Source organism: Panthera pardus, unplaced genomic scaffold (genome assembly GCF_024362965.1).
Source record: "Panthera pardus isolate Hobbes unplaced genomic scaffold, ASM2436296v1 HiC_scaffold_2, whole genome shotgun sequence".
Classification (NCBI taxonomy): Eukaryota; Metazoa; Chordata; class Mammalia; order Carnivora; family Felidae; genus Panthera; species Panthera pardus.
Window position 1 is genome coordinate 85,333,058 of NW_026526765.1, and position 20,534 is coordinate 85,353,591.

Sequence of the window (20,534 nt, forward strand, 5' to 3'; positions counted from 1 at the left end):
TTTTTTGTATCAATGGACACTCAGTTTTTGTCATATATGAAATGCCTCTTCATAGCTTTGCCTGTTTCTCTACTGGGTTGCTGATTTCTTTAGTATTAATTTTGCAAGATTCTTTGTATATTTAGAATTATCACTTGAAAGTCAGTAATAAGCACTGCAAATATCTTCTTTCCATTTATGGCTCAAATTTTTACTTTTTACTGCTTTTTTCTAATGTACATAAGTACCAGGAATACGTACCAAGCAGCTTCATCTCTTTTGCTTTATGGCTTGTATTTTTTATATCTTATGTCTTATTTAACATAACAATCACACCAAACTATGGAGAGAGCCCAAATGTCCATTCACTGATAAATGGATAGAGATGTGTGTATACACACACACACACACACACACACATTGGAGTATTACTCAGCCATCAAAAAAATTAAATCTTGCCATTTGCAACAACATAGATGGAGATGGAATGTATTATGCTAAGCAAAGTAAGTCAATCAGAGAAAGACAAATATCATATGATTTCACATATATGTGGAATTTAAGAAACAAAACAGATGAACATATGGGAAAGAGGGAAGAGAAGAAAGGGAAAAAACCACAACAGACTCTTAATGATAGAGAACAAACTGAGGGTTGATGGAGGGAGGTGGTTGGGAGATGGGCTAGATGGGTGATGGGTACTAAGGAGGGCACTTGTGATGAGCATTGGGTGTTGTATATAAGTGATGTACCACTGTATTCTACTTCTGAAACCAATATTGTACTGTATATTAACTATTTTTAAAAAGAAAGAAAAGAACAATCACTATTATCAAGGCATAGGGAGATATTCTGAGCTTCCTATTATTTTTAAGCAGCAGGAAACTTTCAAAGAGCAAAGCTTTATCTAAATCTTTATCACGTATCTGAATTGTTTTTCTATAGGTGAATATAAATTTTAAGAAATTTTACAACTACGTGTTTAAAACATTGAGAAATGAAATTTATATAATAGGTCTATATTTTATCTTCACCAACTTAGCCCCACAAATTTTAATATAAGACTGATTCTCACAGAAATATTTCATATTCTTGGGGCGCCTGGCTGGCTCAGTCAGTAAAGCCTGTGACTCTTGATCTTGGGGCTGTGAGTTCAAGGCCGACGTTGGGTGTAAAGATGACCCCAAAAAAAGATAAATAAACTTCAAAAAAAAATTTCATATGCTTATGATCATTTCAAGTCAAAACAATCAATTCAAGATTTTCCCCTTTCCTCTGGGATAGCAGTCAACATCATGAACCACTGTCAACAATGGTACAATTTGCTAAGAAAGAGAGAGAAGAAAGGAGAGGGGGAGAGAAAGAAAATGAGAGGGAGGTGGTGAACATGGGGAGAAGCCCCTCTACCCCACACACACCACAGTTCAGTGCTCACCTTGTTTCTTGTCTCCCTGGTTCATCTGTTGTTTGCTTAGACTCTTTTTCCCATATGTCTTCTCAAATATGACAGCCCATTTGAGAGCCAACTTGTGTGATGATAAAGTGTGGTGCCTCTGTAGCTAGACCACTTTTGTTGAGCCCTGGCTCTGTCACTTTCTAGTTATGAGACCTTGGGCTTATGATTTAACCTCTGTCTGTACCAGTTTCCTCACAGGTAAAATGTAGATAAAAACAACTCCCACCTAGAGGTGCATGGGTGGCTCAGTGAGTTGAGCCTCCGAATTTGGCACAGGTCATGATCTCATGGTTTGTGAGTCTGAGCCCCACATCAGGCTCTCTGCTATCAGCAAAGAGCCCACTTGGATCCTCTGCCCTCCTCTCTCTGCCCCTCTCCTACTCATGCTTTCTCTCAAAAATAAACAAACATTAAAAAAAAATGACTCCTACCTAACAGGGTTGTTGTGAAGAAAAAATGCAGATAATGACTACTTCTAAGACACTTAAGAAGTATCATAAGTACCATTTTTCTGCTTGTAGGATTTGTTCTTTCTGCCTAAAGTCTTGTACCATTTTCTATTAATGATTAGAGTTCAGGGATTTTATCATGACATACTAAGTATGTTTTCCCTCATCTCTCAAACCTAGAACTTGGCAAGATATTAGAATCTACAAGCTAATTTCTTTCTCCATCAAATGGAAAGTAACTTCCATATTTGTTTAATTATTGTCTGACTTCCTAAAAATAATTATTGTCTGACTTCCTTTCTCTTCTTCTACTAGAACTCTCATTACATGTATCTAACTGCTTCCCTCAGATTCCCATCTCTTTATATTTTTACTCTGCCTTTAAGATACGTCTTGGCGTTGATTTCTATTTGACTATTCCAGATTTTAACTGTGTGCATCCTCTTTCCAAATTCCTCTAATAAATTATTTATTTGAATTTTTTGTCACAGAAATTCTCATTTATGCTGCATGTTTATTTCTTTGGGTTTATTTCCTTCTTACTTTTGAGTTCAGGATTTCCTTTGACTTCTCCAAAAAGCTCTATTACACTGATTATTCTGCCTGATCTTTCCCTCTCCGGTTTCTTGCCCCCTTGACATACAATGTCATTTTTCTTTTGGCTCAGAGGGACTCAATTCTAGCTGGTAGAGAATGCTGGTGAAAGACTAAGCTCTCTCCTAGGCAGAGAAGCCGGCAAACTGCCATTGCCCAACTGAAGCACCTCAAGGAAGCTTCCATGCGATCTGTCCCTGCTGAATCCTCCAGCCTCAATGTCAGGGAAGACTCAGTCAGTCAGCCCATAAAACTTCTTCACTTTTTGGAAGCCAAGAAGACTGGATTTACTCCTGCTGAGCCTGTAATGACCTTGTCCCTCAGCGATCCAAAGTGTCCCCTGAATTCACTGCTTTCTGGTCCTCAGCTGCCTACTCATTCATTGGGCCTCACTCCTCACCTGCATTCATCTCTTAAGAATTTGGTTCAGGAGAAGCCCATAGACTGGAATTGGGAGTGGAAGTGAAAGAAAGATGTTCTAGTCACCCTCTTCCCAATATCTTTTTATGCAATTTATAAAACTAAAAGGAAAAAAGCTAGAAAAACACACAAATCACAAAAGTGTGCAAGATATCATTTTTATGGGTAGGCATATTATTTCTATAATTTCCAAATATTGTAAAACAAATATTTATCATTTAATAAGCAAGAAAGTTACATGTTATTATTCATCTTAAAGCCAACTGTTGGTCACTCTTATGCCATTTTAAAAGTCTAAGCTTTATTAATAATATAATTAATGATAATATAATTATAATAATATGTAATATTAATAATAATATAAATTCCAGCTAGTTAACATGCAGTGTAATATTAGTTTTAAGTGTACAATGTAGTGACTCAGCAGTTCCACACATCACCAGATGTTCACCACAACAAGTGTACTTCTTAATCGCCATCACCTATTTCTTACCCATCCCTCTACCCACCTCTCCTCTGGAAACCATCAGTTTGTTCTCTATAATTAAGAATCTGTTTCTTGATTTGTTTCCTTTTTTTTTTCTTTGCTCATTTGTCTTGTTTCTTAAATTCCACATATGAGTAAGATCATTGGTATTTGTCTTTCTCTGACTGACTTATTTACTCAGCATAATACTCTATAGTTTCATCCATGTCATTGCAAATGGCAAGATTTTGTGCTTTTTATGGCTGAATATTTCATTGTATATATACCACATCTTCTTTATCTATTCATCTATTGATGGGCACTTCCATAATTTGGCTATTGTAAGCAATGGATCACTTTCATAATTTAGCAATGAAAATTTTCTATTTCAATATATGAAATAATATATTGAAAAAAATGGCTAAACATAATGATATTGAGCTCTATATATCCTTAACTTTGAACTTGTTCCTCTCAATTAAAAACTCTAGATGCATGATTGAGAAATTTAAAACAGTACAAAAGGTACACAGTGAAAATGAGGCTCAGGTCCCACCCAGAATCTCCCATCTCCCTCCCAAGTATTAACAGTTTCTTGAGTGTCAGTCCCCCCAAATATTTATATATTAATACAAGCATATATGCACTTAAATATCTTTTTAAAAAATGCAAACATACATTACACAGTCTCTTGCACCTTACTTTTTTTTCAAGCAACAATTTATCTAGGCAATCATTTCATATTTTTTTTTTATTTTCTGTGCAGTGTTCCATTTCTACACAATCATTAAATGGGTTTCATACATCACCGATCACCCATAAAGATAACTTTTTTTTTAAAAATAACAAGAGTTAACACTTGCAAAGCACTTACTATGTGTCAAGCACCTTCTATAAATATGGATTATTATCTCCATTTTACTGAATAAGGAACTGGTGTCCAGGTTTCACAGATAGGAGAGTCAGGATTCAGAAAAGATTTATTTTAATGTTTATTTACTTTGAGAGAGACAGGGAAAGCGAGAGCAGGGGAGGGGCAGAGAGACAGCACAAGAGAGAATCCCGAGAGGCTCCATGCTGTCAGCACACAGACCCACACAGGGCTCGAACTCACTAACCATGAGACCATGACCTGAGCTGAAATCAAGAGTCAGAAGCTCAATGGACTGAGCCCCCCAGGCATCCCCTGATTTTCAGCTTCATAACTTGAAAATGTATTTAATTCAGTCATTATTATGCTTCTGTGAAGAAAAAAGATACCACAAAATGGTTCTATTTTACCAACTGCTACTATTCCTGGAATGATTTAGTTTTGCAGAATTCTTTTTCACTTCCACATGTCCTATCTTGCCTGATCTGCAATCAGCAGGACACTGGTACTGCCCTGCAGTGGGCTCAACTGCTGAAGCTAAGCCTAGCAATACTTCCATTTCCCGGGCCATCTCCTTATGTGAAATCTTGATTTCCTCTTCTCCAGCTCCGGAAACTCTTCAATCTCTTTCCTTTCCTTTTTTTTTTTTTTTTTTTTTAATTTTTTTTTAATGTTTAATTATTTTGAGACAGAGGGAGACAGAACATGAGTTGGGGAGGGGCATAGAGAGAGGGAGACACAGAATCCGAAACAGACTCCAGGCTCTGAGCTGTCAGCACAGAGCCCGATGTGGGGCTCGAACCCACCAACCATGAGATCATGACCCGAGCCGAAGTCGGACGCTTAACCGACTGAGCCACCCAGGCGCCCTTTTTTTTTTTTTTTTAAATCAATCTCTTTCCTTTCAACGTAAGGTTAAAACACGCAGCTCTTCTTATAGGGTAGTAGGTACTAGACAAAGTTATCTGACTACAAGTGAAAGCAGATTTGGGTGGCCATCATCTCTAGGCCATGTGCTTGTTTTCACTGTAATCTCCGGCTGCCTTGAGGAAAGAGCAGCAGAGCTGGTTCTGGTGGGGGGGCCTGACAGTGGCTCTAGGGCCAGTGTGGCCTCAGGCAAAATGAAAGCCACTTCTTCGTATTCCCCTTCCCAAAGGAGACAACACTAATTGATCCCTGTACTCCAGGCTGCTGAGTCCTATTCAGGATTCACAAGTGGCAGGCACTCTGAGTGACTACCAGCGAGGTTACACTATCCCCTCCCTGGTTGATGTTAAACCACAGATGAGGCAAGTTACATTCTTCCACAGTGACGTTACTTTCTCATTATATACGTAAAGTGGTTCAAATATTTTCTTCTTATTACCTCTCCTATTTTTTTTAACTTGAGTTTTGATAAGCATAATATTATTACTTTATTTTATTTAGGCCTCAGTCATAGACAATTTGTCTTTTTAATTATTTGATGCTGTTAAGTGTAATCTTACACTTTAGTTACTGTTTAGTTACTTAGTTTAGTTTAGTTACTGTTTAGTTACTGTTTAGTTAGTTACTTTAGTTACTGCATTACAGTTTAGTTACTGAGTTCTCATAGTTAATCCAAATAAATCTATTTAACTTGTCTGTGCTCAGGGCTTTGCTGATGACCGGCTTAATTTATCTGTGATCTCACTGGTAGAATTCTGTTCAAAGACGCACATTGGCAGGAATATCAAACGGTAGCTGCGTTTGCTGTGAAATAATACTGTGCATTTTTATATCTTACAAGGATAAAGTTTTTGTTTATTATAAGCATATAACTAACCATCCAACATACCCTAGATTCTGGACACGAGAGGATAATGTCTGAGCCTAAAAAGGTGAATGGAAATTTATATTTCATTGTAACTGAAATGGAAACATGTCTATATAATTGGAGAATATTTATCAAGTTTTAGCAAAAGGACCATAGTCTAGAGGATCTTGGTTCATATAAGGCCCTAGTTTACCTCATAATGGTGTTGCTTCTGGAAGGCACTTGCCCAAAATATTAGCTCAGAGTCTGACCCTGGGCAACAGTGGAAAGACCTGGGCTTTGGAATTAATCACTGCTCAGTGTCTTACTAGCTAAGACAGGTTATACTAATCCTTAAGTGCTTCAGTTTCCTCATCTGTAAGACGGAACTAATATCCCCTAACTTGCAAGGATGAAGTCATAAAGATTAGAAATAGATTAAAAATTTTAAGAGAAAACTTTACTGGTTATTTACAGAGTTGTTGTTTCTGATGCCTTTATTAGAACTGAAGCTACAAAGACAGTGCTACACAGGCCTGCACCTGAGAAGTGGCCCCAGCACTAATTAGCAAGAAATCCATAGTGAATGGTTGCCCTCCTCTCTAGTTTGGATCTCTGACTTGGGCTCTCAGTCCCAGAAATTGGCATCTTCCTTCCAGGTAGAAATGCCTTCCCAGATGTTAACCTTTGGAATGTATACACAAAATATTTTTTTTCCATTCTATCACCTAGGTGTCCATTGAAGCTTCCCTGTCACTCCAGACCCTGCAAATGCTATCTTAGTACTTTATTCTCTTTGTAGCTTTTTCACTATTGACATTACACTCTCAGTATAGAAGTTAAATTGCTCATTATTTGACCCTAATGTTAAAAACACAAATTCCGAGGCGTCTGGGTGGCTCGATCAGTTAAGCATCTGACTTCAGCTCAGGTCATGATCTTGCGGTTTCTGAGTTCAGGCCCCACGTCAGGCTTGGTCTTGGTGCTGACAGCTCGGAGCCTGCTGCTTCGAATTCCATGTCTCCCTCTCTTTCTGTCCCTCCCCTGCTCATACTCTGTCTGTCTCTCTCTCTCAAAAATAAACATTAAAAAAAAAAATTCCATGAAGGAAGGCAATTTGTCTCTTTTTCTTACCACTGGATCCTCAGTGCCTAGAACAGAGGCCAGAACATACAGTAAATTCAATAAATAAGTGTCAAGTGAATAAATCATCTATTTAAAAATTGTACTCACTCTGTGCAGCTGAACATAAAACTCAGTTATGATTCAAGAACTACTAAATAATTCACTTACAAAAAAATATTATTGGGCAATGTTGATTACACCAAAGATTTTGGATAGGAAATGGAGAAAGGATTTATATTGGCACTCTTCATTAAAATTGCTCAACCTCACTCATAACAACAACAAAAAAGCCTGAGTTGTTAGAGCCTATGAAGAGTGAAGAGAACTTCTGCAGGAAATGATGGGAGAGAGAAGGGAGGTATCTGGCACAGGCCCAAGAAGACTGAGTTAAGTATTAATGTGGGAGAGGAGCAGTGATGGGAGATGTGTTACATAAAGGGGGTATCATTAAATATTTAAGGATAATGTGAAATACATTTCTCACTGTCAGAGAAGGGAATTAAAAATATGGAAAGGGAAATAACTAAAATGAATCATGTGATGTTGGGTAAGAAATGAAGTTATAGTATCAACTCATAGGTTTTAAAGTTTATTTATTTATTTTGAGAGAGAAAGAGAGCACGAGTGGGGAAGGGACAGAGAGAGAGATAGAGAGAGAGAGAATCCCAAGCAGGCTCCACACTGCCAGCACAGAGCCTGACACATGGCCTGATTCCACAAACCATGAAATCATGACCTGAGCCAAAATCAAGAGTCAGACACCCAAATGACTGATCCATCCAGGAGTCCCTCAACTCATAGTTTTTAATACAGAGAAAGGCAGGAAGTAAGGGAGGGAGGGAGGGAAGGAGGGCAGGAGGAAGGAATTGTTTATTAAGAGGGTCTAGGAACAAGACACTTCAAAAGCAAGGAACACACGTAGCACCATATCTTGGCTTCTAAATACCATTCTCCATGAAAAATGTCCTGAAGAAATGGATGACTCCAGGTCAGAGACAAGGAAAGTACAAGATGAGCCTGGAACATCTCTGAATGAGAAAGCAAGGAAGTGCTCACAGATGATGGAGAAAAGTCAAAAGGACAGAACAGCCAGCTTGAAGGAGCTCCCACTGACCAAATCTAGGACAATTTGATCATCAAAATAAATAATGATAGAAACAGACTATGACCTACTGAATATAATAGAAACCATGGGTCCACAATGACATTACTAAAAAGAAACAAATTGATAACATTGAAATTTTAACAATGAAGCTATATACATAATTTCAAAGTACTTTATAAAACACTAATTACAAAAGGAAAAGACTAAATTTACAGTAGAGAAACTTGGCAGCCAACAATTTAATGAAATGATCAGAATAACATCATCAGTAATGCACTAAATCAAAATTGTGAGTCACCTGATAGGTTGCAACGAGAGGAACACAGCATCATTTCTGTTATATTCCTGCCAAACATGTATAATCTGAATTGACTCAAAAAGAAATGTCAGGCAAACCCAAATTGAGAGACATTTTACAAAATATCTGGCCTATAATCTTTAAAAGTATCAAGTTCACAGAAGTGAAAGAAAGCAGAAGGAACCATTTCAAATTGGAAGATACTAAAGAGGACCAGCAGCTAATCACAACACATGATTATGGACTGTATACTTTTGCTATAAAGGACATCCTAGGGATAATGGACAAAACATGAATGGAGTCTGAGAATTAGACTGTACTAATGTATCAAAACTAATGCTCTCATATGGATGGTTTTATTTTGGTTACGCAGCAGAATGTCCTTGCTTGTAAGATATACACCCTACAGTATTCAGGAGTATAGGGTCATGATGTTGGTAACTTATTCTTAAATAGTTCAGTGGGGGCGGTGGGGAAGCATTCTTTACATTTGTAATTTTCCCCTAAATTTGAGATAGTCTGCAAATTTTCTTAAATTGAACTAAAAAAAAAAAAACAGTGCTAGAGCCAAGATGCCATTTGTCTCCTCTCAGGTTTGTGGAAATGTAAAAGCTTGACAATACATTGTGCTGGCAAAAATTTGAGAAAAGGGGGACTTATCTCTGTTGGGACTATAAATTGGTACAACTACTTAGGAGGGAAATGTAGTAATGTTTATCAAAACAACAATTACATATATCGTCTCCAACAATATCACTACTGGGAATTTATTCTATGGGTATACATACACTAATGCAAAGTAAGGTCTATATACATTTACATGTTGCAGTATTGTTATTAATGGAAACAATCACAAACAACCCAATGTCCATGAATAGGTTAAATTATTGTTCTGTACCTTAATTTTTTTCTCTGTACTACATATTTTGGATATCTTTCCTATCAGTGCATAGTGAGCTTTGCAATTCTTTTACATTGTTCCAGTGTACTCCATTTAATCTATGTACCATAATTAATTTAACCTATTTATGGACATTGGGTCTCATAGAATAAATTCTCAGTAGTGGTATTTTTGGATAAGATACATGTAGCTGTAGTTTTTTTTTTCTTTTTCTTTTCTTTTTTGTTTTTTTTCCTTTTCTTTTTTTTTTTTTTTTTAAGTTTTTAACTCCAGTTAGTTAACATACAGTGTTATATTACTTTCAGGTATACAATATAGTAATTCAACATTTCAGTATATCACTACGTGTTTATCACAACAAGTCCATTGACTGGACTCTCTTGCTCCCTTATTTTTTTTTTCCCTTTGCTTGTTTGTTTTGTTTCTCAAATTCCACATATGAGTAAGATCATATGGCATTTTATCTTTCTCTGACTGGCTTATTTCCCTTAGCATTATACTCTCTGGCTCCATCCATGTCCTTGCAAATGACAAGACTTCATTCTTTTTTATGGCTGAATAATACTCCTCTGCGTGTGTGTGTGTGTGTGTGTGTGTGTGTGTGTGTGTGTATCTCTGTCTCACATCTTTATCCATTCATCAGTCAGTGGATACTTGGGCTGATCCCTTATCTTGGTTATTGTAAATAACATTGCTATAAATACAGGGATGCATGTATGTATGAGGAACCTCCATACTGCTTTCCACAGTGGCTGCACCAACTTGCATTCCCACCAACACCTGTTGTTTCTTGTGTTGTTGATTTTAGCCAATCTGACAGATGTGAAGTAGTATCTCAATGTGGTTTTGATTTGCATCTCCCTGATGATAAATGATGATGAACATCTTTTCATGTGTCTGTTGGCCAACTATGTCTTTTTTGGATATGCATTTATAATTTTTTGAATATTCTTTTTTTATTTTATTTTATAAAGACAGTAAGCAGAAAGGGGGGAGAAGGAAAGAGAGAGAGAATCTTAAGCAGGCTCCACGCTCAAACTAGGGCTCCGCTCCATCCCATGACCCTGGGATCATGACTTGAGCTGAAATCAAGAGTTGGATGCTCAACCGACTGAGCCACCCAGGTGCCCCTGCAATTGTAATTTTGATAAACATTATTACATTTCCCTCCTAAGGAGTTGTATTGATTTATACTTGAAACAGAAATGAATGAAAGTGTCTATATTCTCAAAGTTTTACCAACTCAGTGTATTATCAAACTACCCACGAGTAGCTTATCAAGTAATTTTTCTAAATACATTCTTTGCCCAAGAGAAACTTTAATGAATGAGATATCTTCCACCTCTTGAGGTATTCATTTACTCACTAGTGGTGCCCCTCTATCCACAAACATACCATTGTCTACCCTGTGACCTTTTTCTGCTCTTCGATTTTGGTGGGTCCTGATATACATGAGCCTCCATCCCCCTTATCTGATGTTGAACTAAGCAGCATCTATCTCTAAATAGGCAAAAGGCTCTGCCCAAATTTGGAGAAACATTTAAAACTAGTCAAAACTGAGGATTTTTGGCTCAAACTCAGGATGAGAAGGATAAACCCTGCCCAAATGGAATCTAGTTCTGATATATTTTCCCACCTTTCTAACTAAAGCCAAATGTTGGAATATTTCCTAAATTACCTCTGAAATTCACTGCATTATTTTGCCTTTTAAAAGCAGACAAACTTACATTTTCATTGTTAATAGATTTATTTTAACACATGCTTGTTTTTCAGTTTGTCATGGGGTGTTGTGAATCTCCACTGTGACCAGCCCAATGTGCTCTATTCTTCGGTGGACTGACATAAATCTGCCTGGGCTACACATGTACGAAAGAATTATGGGAGCTACAAGTGGTCAGAATGCCCACTGCCACAACTTTTTGGCATTATTTTGTTCCTTGACAATGATTCAAGGGAGCCAGGGAAAAGAATCCAGGATATTAGTGAACAGTTAACACCAAGAGGACAAAAAGTGAAATCTTCTGACTTGACTATATTTCAAGTATAAAATAATACTCCCAGTACCAAACATTTCAGTAGTGCATTTCAGAATCCACTATAGGTGTTAACCCATTTGATTTCTATCATTTCAGCGAATAATATTGATTCCCATTCTTTAAGTCAGGAAATGAAAACTCAGAGATGATAACCACATCTCCCCAAATCACACAGCTAGGAAGAAACAAGCCTATAAAGTACCTGAATTAGGCTAATCTTCAATGATCTCAGAGTAAATCTCTGTGATTATTAAGTTTAATAACTCTATCAGTAATGGATATTTCTAAATTCAAATGAGTTTAAAATTTTATGAGGCTATCTAATGCCTCGAGAACAGTGTCTACGGAGGCTGGGAATTCCAGAAAATAGGAGCTAAAAGGTTAATTTATTCTAACAGAAGGATGATTAACACAAGGTAAGATTACCTATCTCTAATTAACCTAGTCCATTATTGAGTTCTTAACAAGAAGGATATGGATAGCAGAAATGTCACTCAAAAAGAATTCAGCTGAGAAAGTTTGAAGACAGTACTGCTCTGGGAATGATAATCATTATACTTGTTAGCCATTGGGAATGCTTAAAACCATCTTAATGTTTAAGCCAGAACCTAAAATACTTCTTTATTCAAACCTCTCTGTTAAGGGGACTATGAGGCATAAGATTAACAAGTAATCTTTGAAAAGGTCTCAAAGGAAAATATGTTTATTGTTTTTAAATAAACATCAGTCTTGCTTATTGTATTCAAAGCCCTACTAAAAAAAGTTAAACATTGTTACTAAGTGAGATATATTCTTGACTGATCAATGATTTAATAATAGGCCTAACTCCTCTCCCTCACTCTGACATCTATCTTACACCTGCTATATTCCAAGAGGAAGTCAGACAAAACACCTATAATATTTTCACTAATAATACTTCTGATGATCTTTGAAAATCAATGCTACTCTAAGCATACCTAACTTAAAATCTTAGGTACTGAAAAATTTGGTTTGCCATACCCTGTGGGTTAGTTTGTGTTTTGTTTTGTTTTGTTTTTCATTGTATAACACAATGTCATGTAAGAATGAAGTATATCATTTACTTTAGTTTTGTGCTATTATAATGGCATGTTAATGGGATTTTTCTTGTTGTCTTGGAATTGGTTATTCTAATTGAAATATGATGACAAAATTGTATAAGGATTCCATACTTTTAAAGGCCTCTCCAACCAATGAGGCCAAAAGTCTCCCTGAGGACATATTCAGAGGCAAAGGAACAACCTCTCCCATTGCCAACCGGCATAACACCCCTAAGTGGGCAGAAAAATAGTTCCCCTCAACCCACCAGAAGTCAAGTAAAGAGGGAATTTCAGTGAAATATAGAAAGTGATCACTGGCAAGGCAGAAAGTCTGACAGCCTACTAGTTAGCTAAATATTTAGAGTCAGGGAACTAGAGACCAACCTGAAGCCTGCCTTCAAAGTGCAGTGAGCCCTATGAGGGAGTATGAGGGAGAATGTGACCTGTGTCTTTTGGAACTTGGGAGCATATCTGAACACCAAGAACTGTGCCTCCTTCTTTTCTGGAGATTTTGAAGGAGGACTTGCTGACTGAGCCCAGGAGAACGGGACAAAAAGAGAGCACGTTATAGGGAAATTAGGAAAAAGGTGGAGGAAGTCTCCAACTTGATTCCAGTTTCTTTATCTATCAGAGAATGCAGAGGAGGACTTCCGGGTTTGACTCAATACAAAAGAATATAGAGAAGAGAGGAGAAAGCCCAAGCCCTAGAGTTACCTGACAGCTTGCTTTTTAAGGGGGGGGGGGGGGGGGGGGGGGGTGGAGGGAGATATGGACCAAAGGCAGGACTAAAGGAAGACATGGGTGCCTCCTCTGCCATATCCTCAGAGAGGTAGTGCACCAAGGTGAAGCTAAACAGCACTAAAAACTGCACAAACTTATGAGAAGATCATCACATCCTCAGTGACCACCAGCAGCAACAGAAGCATGCACATTCTTGGGGGGAGGGGTACTTCCTCATCTTCAATAAGCAATCCCGGCCATCTCTTATATTCCTCCTCCACAACAAAGGAGTGAGATGCTATAAAGGGAAATGAGAGGATCATATCTGAATCAGATTTGAGCCTGGATTTTTACACTGGAGTGAAATTAGTTTGGATTTGCTTTGTTTTTTTTAATAACTGAAAATGATGACAAAGATGCAGAATATGCTCAGGAAACTGTCTTGGGAGATTTCTACAAAGCACTACTGGGAATTGTGATCGGAGAAAAATAAAAACATTATTATGTTAATATCCACGAAGTAGAGTCTACTCAATAAAACTGTTTATACTAACATGCTGACTTACTAAGGCAGGTTGGGAGGAGTTTTGGGGGGGAGGAAGGGGGTCACACATCATCTCAAAAATAGTGGACAATAAAAAGAACAATAACAAAAAAACAAGTCAACTCTTACATGCAGGAATTAAGAAAGGAGACATTAAAAGAATAAAAAAATCATTCAGATTTGATTTTATTGTATAAGTTGAAGAAGCCATACTTACTTGCCTATGTCTTTGTTAAAAGGAAACATTTTTAGTAAAAAATATCTTGGATGTGTATAAGACCTTTGAAAGTTTTCAAGGTACTGGGTTTGAGGGGTTTTTTGCTCTGTTTTGTTTTTTGTTTTGATAACATACAGTATAGTCTTAACTTCGGGAGCAGAAACCAGCTATTCATCACTTACATATGACATCCAGTGCTCATCCCAAAAAGTACCTTTCTTAATGCCCATCACCCATTTAACCCATCCCCCCACCTCCCCTCCAGCAACCCTCAGTTTTTCCTCTGTGTTTAAGAGTCTCTTATGGTTTGCCTCCCTCTCTGTTTTGAATTTTACCTTATGAGAAAAGACCAAAGTCTCATTATTCACTTTCATATCCAAGGTGTATGTAATGAACCTTAGAAAGTATTCAAACCATGATTTTCAAATCAATCTATCACCTTCTACCCACTTCTCCCTTCTGCTGTCTTATCTTCAATTCATTGAAGATTTGGGGGAGGGGGATAGTTTTAATTATTTTCATAAGATACATGTATTATTTTTGTAATTAAAAAAATAAAACAATGATTAGCATTCTATTCATCATCTTCCTCTCCTATGTAAATATGCTTTATTCTATTTAACTAACAACTATTCATTTCAACATTCAACAATTATTTCCTTCAGATCAACTTCTCTAGCCGGTATCTTCAGCTTATTTGCGCCATGTTTTTCTATTTAAATGTTTGCCCGATAAAAACTGTCTTCTCCACTCCTAGCACTGGGGCTAACGGTTGGTATCTCAACTCATTTTCGGTTTCGATTCTCAGATCTTCCATAACACTCAGAAATTTGTTTGTTTTGTTTTGTTTTTGCTCATTTCACTTTTTCATTCTCTACAGTGATTTCAGAACCCTCTCCACTGTCCTCAAACCTCCAACTAAATCTTAGCATGACTGCACAGAGAAAGTAAGAGCCATAAGATAGAAAGTCACTTCTCTTCCAGCCAGGAAACTCTCAAACCAACCTACATTGAAGCTTTTTTCCCTTCCCAGTCTCTTGAAGTGGGAATTTGGTGTTTTCACATTCCTACAACTAATCCTGTCTCTTCTATATCTTTAAACTTGCCCTCAGATTGGCATCTTATAAAAAACAGGTCTTTCCTGAATGAATAACCTTTTAGCTACCACCCTATCTTTTTCATTGACAGGTAAATTGAAATTGTTGCATATCTGCCCTGCTTGTGGAAGGGGCTGGGGGGAGTAGGAACAGCATGGGAGTCAGAGCCCACCTCATAGAGGGTAAAGATGTCCTCACACAAAGATCAGTCTAGTGTAGAGAGGCCAAGCCTGAGTAGGATGAGGATTTGTCCATTTAGAGGGGCACAGTGTCGATGGCAGAGCCTGCACAGGGGAACAGTGCATCTACAGAGGAGAGGGGATGGCAGTAGAAAGGGGAGACTGATTACATACAGAAGGATAGGGCAAATAATCAGACCACTGGGAGCCAGGTTTCTCAGCAGCAAGGAAGGGGGTTACATATATGAAAAGGGAGAAAAATAGAATAAATCCTGAAGAGATAGATTAAAACTAATAATATCAGCATGCATTCATGGTTTAATAGATAGATGGATAGATGAAACGTAAATGTGTGGACATACATTGATATATACATGTGTCTATATCTTAGCTCTCTCTAATTGAGAAACTTTGAAGCACCACACTCCAAAAACAAAGAGCACACCTAGTGCCCAGACTTTATTTTCTAAATGTTATTTTCCACTAAAAAGACTTGAGGCTAAAACGGCTAATTCCAGGACCAGGGTAGGGAAAGTACAAGGTGACCTTATTCTATCTTATGCCAGAAAGGATAAAGTCAAAAAGTGACTTGAGACACGTCAAGAGAATACATAAACCACCTTCAAGGGGCTTCCATTAGCTAAACTGGGAACAGCTTGAACATCAAAATAAATGATAGTAAAGAATTAAGACCCATATTAATCACCAGTACTATAAATAAATAAATGAATAAATTGAAAGTTTCATAAGAAATGGGCTATTTGCAAAGTCTCAAAGAACTTCCTTACAAAGTACTTAACTAATTACCAAAGGAGGAAAAATTTTAAAAAACTAAATAGTTGAGAATCCTGAAAGACACATTCTTAATCAAGTGACCATTAGTAACAGGACAAATCAAAATTGTGTGTCATCTGATAGGATTCACTAAGGAGAAAACAGCATTACCTTTGAGGTATTCCTGTCAAAATCTATTAATTCAGTCTTTTTCAACTGTACCACAGAACACACTATTTCCTCAACCCTCTCAAGAACAATACATAATTAACACCATTCTAGATGTATTGAAAGAAGTTAATTCTTTCATACAATAGATGCCAATTGATGTTGGTATCTAACTCTCTCCAGTTGGAAAAGGCCCAGAGGTACATTCCATAAAATAACTGGTCAGTAATCTTTAAAATGTCAAGGTCACTAAAGACTAGAAAAGACCATTGCTGCTCTCAACTGAAAGACACTAAAGAAGTATTACAACTTTATGCAACAGGTGACTTTTAACTACAGCCTCCCATTCTAAAGGACAGTATTGAGACAAGTGGCAAACATGACTGGGATTTGAGGATTAGATAGTAATAACCCATGACTTGATTTTCACAGTTGTATTATGGCTATGTAGGCACATGTCCCTATTGGTAGAAAATACCTAGTAAAGTATTCAGGAGTGGTAGAGTATCATACTGGCAAATTACTTTCAAATGGTTCTGGGGGGAAATAATGGTTGTATACTATGCCTGCAAGTTTTTTTTCTTTTTTTTTTTTTTAATATGAAATTTATTGTCAAATTGGTTTCCATACAACACTCAATGATCATCCCAACAGGTGCCCTCTTCAATGCCCATCATTTACTTTCCCCTCCCTCCCACCCCCCCCATCAACCCTCAGTTTATTCATTTCTTGTTTCAAAATTTTAAAAATCAAAAAAATTAAAAATGAACAAAAATAAAACTGAACAAAAGTAAATTCATCATCATCTTCACTCCTCCGCACGTTCCTCATCTCAGCGAATGACTCCACCATTCAGTCAGCAAGTTGCCTAATCCAGAAATCCAGGGTCATCCTTGACTTCCCTTCCCTTCACTAATATACACCCAATTAATGTGTCTCCCTCTGAACCCAGATCTAATCATGCACCAAGTTCTGGTGATTCTACATCCTAAATATCTCTTGAACTTAATCCATTTCCCTTTAGTCTCTCTAATACTATGGAATTCTGGCCACCATCCTACTCTACTGTATTACCTAAACGGCCTCTTAAAATAATCTACAAGCCTCCTCCAATCTATTTTCCAAGATCAGAGTTATTCTAAAACATAAATCTGTTCATGTTATTCCTCTTAAAAAACTCTTCAATATTCCTTATTGCTTCTAGAATGAAAACCAAACTCCTTATACTGCCATATATTTTGGTTTGCCCAGAATGATTTTTATTTCTATTGTACAAATACGGTTATTATTGGCCTCTCTTGCACTCTCAGTAGCGTCTCAACTAGGACAATGAATCATATGTTCTGGAAAGCTATAAGGTTCTGACAGTTTGGTCTCTGTTTACTTCTCTAGATTGATCCTGACTTCTCTCTCATTTCTAGTAAATCTCAACTCTTTTGGAAAGGCTCTACCTGAGCACTGGATCAGGATTCAGTACCTTTGCTAGACATTTCCTAATACTATGCAAGTCTTGTTAGCAACATATATCTATTGCATACATATCCTTATTTAACTATTTGCTTATATTTCTCCTTAAAGTGTAAATTCTGTAAAGGTAACTCTACCACTTGGGGGTGTGACCTTGAGCAAGTTACCAGATCTTTCTAAGCCTCAGTTTCCCCATCTTTAAAATGAGGATAATTGCATTATTATGATCAAATGATATAAAGCATGTAAAGGCTTAGCCCACCATACTCACCATTTTATGTTTTAAGAATTATGTAAATAGTTGGGGCGCCTGGGTGGCTCAGTCGGTTGAGCATCCGACTTCGGCTCAGGTCATGATCTCACAGTCCGTGAGTTCAAGCCCCGCATCGGGCTCTGTGCTGACAGCTCAGAGCCTGGAGCCCATTTCGGATTCTGTGTCTCCCTCTCTCTCTGCCCCTCCCCTGTTCATACTCTGTCTCTCTCTGTCTCAAAAATAAATAAACGTTAAAAAAATTTAAAAAAAAAAAAAAAAAAAAGAATTATGTAAATAGTCAAAAGCATTTTTTCCCTCTAGAGCTCCTTAAAATTGTTTTCTTTTCATAACCAATCTTTTGATTTTTTTATGTACCCTACTTATCACACAGATAAACTGTTTCTTCTTAACATAAATCTAACAAGTCTCTTCGTGGTAGAGTTATTTCTCATTTTATTTATTTGCTTCTTTAAAAAAACGTATGTTCTGGGGTGCCTGGGTGGCTCAGTTGGTTAAGCGTCTAACTCTTGGTTTCAGCTCAGGTCATGATCTCACAGTTTCATGAGTTCAAGCCCTAAATCAGGTTCTGTGCTGGCAGTGCAGAGCCAGCTTGGGATTCTCTCTCTCCCTTTCTCTCTCTGCCCCTCCCACACTCATGCTGTCTCTGTCTCTCTCTCATAATAAATAAATAAACTTAAAAAAAGAAAAGGTATGTTCTAACAGAAAGTTATCTTGTGAGAAATGAGATAACACCAGAATCTATTAGCACTGCTCAGGCATGGAATATTTCTTTCCTCTCTGTCCTAGTGAGTAAGCACATATAAGTCCTCACAGGAAACTGAACACATACACTGTATGGTATAGTATTATAAGAAAATATGCTTTTGAAATATTATAAAACAATGAAGGCCAAATACATAAATTTGTAGAAAACAGTGTTTTTATCATTTTAATAGTTGTTTCTTAATAACTAAACAATTTTTGGGAGAAAAAGCCATATTGTAAAAAAGTAACGATTCAATTAATTAATGGGCCCTACATTGACAGATTGAACATTGTATACCATACATTTAAAGCTCTTTTGAGTCCCATAATTGATATTGTGTTTCTTTTATAAATTTTAAACTAAAAGTTCTGGCTGCCAGAGATGAAAATTTAAAATTAATTACATGATTGTAATTTCTACTCACAGACCACACTCTTTCTCTAAATTTAACTATCATGTTGTACCTTTGTTAATTGTACAATTTTATCATTGATCTCCTTTGTTTAGTAAAATATGCAAGATAGCGGGGCGCCTGGGTGGGTCAGTCAGTTAACCGTACACCTCTTGGCTTCAGCTCAGGTCATGATCTCACGGTTTGTGGGTTCGAGCCCCACATCAACCCCAGAATCGGGCTCCGTACTGACACTACAGAGCCTGCTTGGGATTCTCTGTCTCCCTCTCTCTCTGCCCCTCTTCCACCTGCTTTCTCTGTCTTTCTCTCAAAATAAATAAAACTAAATTTTAAAAAATATGCAAGATAATACATTAAACACATCCTCAGAACTTTTCTTTCATTTATTAAAGGAAAATTAATTCACCATTCAGAAGTTAAATTTATACACATAAATTTAATCCACAGCCATTTAAGAAACAAAACAATCAAGCAAAGGTGAGAAAAAGAGAAAGGCAAACCAAGAAACAGACTCTTCACCACAGAGAACACACTGATGGTTACCATGTGGGAGGTGGGTAGGGCGAGGAGTTAAATAGGTGATGCGGATTAAGGAGGGCATTTGTGATGAGTACATAACTTGTGTTATGTGGAAGTCTTGAATCACTGTAACATACACCTGAAACTAATATTACACTCTGTTAACTGACTGGTATTTGGATAAAAACTTTTTAAAAAATGTAATCCACAGCACTTACCATTGCTCATACTTTCTGCTCTCTTGTAAGAATCCAGAATGTTATATCTCATTTCCATTCATAAATCCACAAAGTTCTGTTTCTCCACAGCAATATTGTAGTGTTTTCAATCTAAGTATTTCACTGTTCTTAAAAATAAAAAAAATTTTGAAAATATATGCAAAATAATTTTTAAATAATATATATTTTCATTTTTAATATTTTCTTTTTTTTTTAATGTTTATTTTTAAGACAGAGAGAGACAGAGCATGAATGGGGGAGGAGCAGAGAGAGAGAGGGAGACACAGAATCCGAAGCAGGCTCCAGGCTCTGAGCTGTCAGCACAGAGCCCGACGCGGGGCTCGAACTCACGGACCGCGAGATCATGACCTGAGCCAAAGTCAGACGCTTAACCAACTGAGCCACCCAGGTGCCCCAATATATTTTTTCAATGACCAGGTTTTCAAATACCTGACTGTCAAATTTACCAAACTTATAAATGAAAAGTGTTTGTCTTCAGAAATGTTTTTAGTGATTTTAATTTTTTTTTTTAATTTTTTTTTTAACGTTTATTTATTTTTGAGACAGAGAGAGACAGAGCATGAACGGGGGAGGGTCAGAGAGAGGGAGACACAGAATCTGAAACAGGCTCCAGGCTCTGAGCTGTCAGCACAGAGCCTGACGCGGGG

General features: G+C 37.1%; 1 long non-coding RNA gene across 2 annotated transcripts in view; it reads right to left on the reverse strand.

The window, feature by feature from the left end:
• The window catches only part of LOC109274862 (uncharacterized), a 54,901-nt gene that overhangs the window by 25,846 nt on the left and 8,521 nt on the right, over positions 1-20,534 (reverse strand). For both annotated transcript variants that reach the window (XR_002083867.2, XR_002083864.2), the window contains exon 4: positions 19,867-19,994. This is a non-coding gene — a long non-coding RNA (uncharacterized LOC109274862). The remainder of the gene's footprint in view (positions 1-19,866; positions 19,995-20,534) is intronic.